Genomic DNA, 1,591 nt, shown 5'->3' with positions numbered 1-1,591 from the left:
TTCCAAGTTGATGAAAGACATCAACAAACAGATTCAATTAAGTCCACATTCCCTAAGCAAGGTAAATGCATGGCAAGCAATGATGAACTATATCATGGTTGAAAAATCAAAAATAATGAGAAAGATTTTAGAGAATACAGAGGCCAAATAAGCAAGAAAAAAGACTGACACCTGGCATCTCAATATAAGAAAAAAGTAAGATAGACACCAATGTAACAGTATATTTATTTATTTAAAAAATTTTGGGGGACGGCTGGCCTATATTGGGAATGAAACATTTTTTTTTTTTNTTTTAAAGATGACCGGTAAGGGGATCTTAACCCTTGACTTGGTGGTGTCAGCACCACGTTCAACCAGTGAGCAACTGGCCATCCCTATATGGGATCCGAACCCGTGGCCTTGGTGTTATCAGCACCACACTCTCCCGAGTGAGCCACGGGCCGGTCCAAAGCATTATTTTTAAAATGCAAAAAAAAAAAAAAAAAATCTGTCTAACCAGAATTCTATGCCCAGAAGCAAGATTGCCCCCAAATAAACACACCTTAAGAAAAACTTAACCTGAAATGTTTTGCTGTTAGCAGCCTTGAATCAGAAAAAAACAAACAAAAAAAACCCCAAAATCCAAAACTAGAGTGTGTTCTTAAGTCCAAAGGAAAATAATCTCAGATTGAAAACGGGAAATGCAGGGAGGAATGAAGAAATATAGAAAGAATAATATATACATAAATATAAATCAAAATTGTTTTATGCGGTGACACTAGAAATGCCTTATGGAGATAAAAAATATGCAGAATCAAAATGCTTGATAACAGTAATACAAACATCAGGAAAGGTAAAAATAGAAATAAAAGTGTTTTAAGGTATTAGTATTTGAGGGAGAAGGTGTTAAAAATAAGTAAACGTATCTATCAAGTAAAGGATTCATGATTTAATCATCGGTGGAACTATACAAAGATTTGTATGTGATTTTAACAAACATGTTTACAGAGGAAACAATTAAATAATAAAATATTTAATTCAAAGTTAGCCAGAGGGGCAGGGGAAAAAGAAAAAAAAAAGTCAAGTAAAGAGTCCAAAGGAACATTAATCAGTTAGATCAAAGCATAGGAAAAGAGTCTCAAATTGGTTGAAAATGTTTGAAACAATCTCAAATTTACCGGTAACAACATGAATTGTTGAAGCACGAAATAGTCATTGCTTTTTAATAGATGTGTGATGTATTCTGTAGATTGTTGTTTTATTTTTAATTTTCATTCCTTCTTGTTTTTTGCTGGCCAGTACAGGCATGAAACCAGGAATCTGGTGTGAGCATTTAAATGGGTCTTTAACTTTTTTCCTATTAAGACCTATGTTGTACGAAAATTTATATGCATAGAAACTCTCATTCCTATTTATATAGAATGCATTCAAAGACATTGAAATTGTGGGAGGAAAGGAAACATTGAAAAGGCTGACATTAATGATACCTTTAGGTGAGGTGATGGATATATTAATCACTGTGATTGAATAAACCTGCAATGTATACACAGCTCAAAACTTTACATTTTACCCTATAAATATACACAATTATTATCTGTCAATTAAAAATTAA

Source organism: Galeopterus variegatus, unplaced genomic scaffold (assembly GCF_000696425.1).
Source record: "Galeopterus variegatus unplaced genomic scaffold, G_variegatus-3.0.2 Scaffold3980, whole genome shotgun sequence".
Taxonomy (NCBI): domain Eukaryota; kingdom Metazoa; phylum Chordata; class Mammalia; order Dermoptera; family Cynocephalidae; genus Galeopterus; species Galeopterus variegatus.
Note: the sequence above shows the minus strand (reverse complement) of the source record.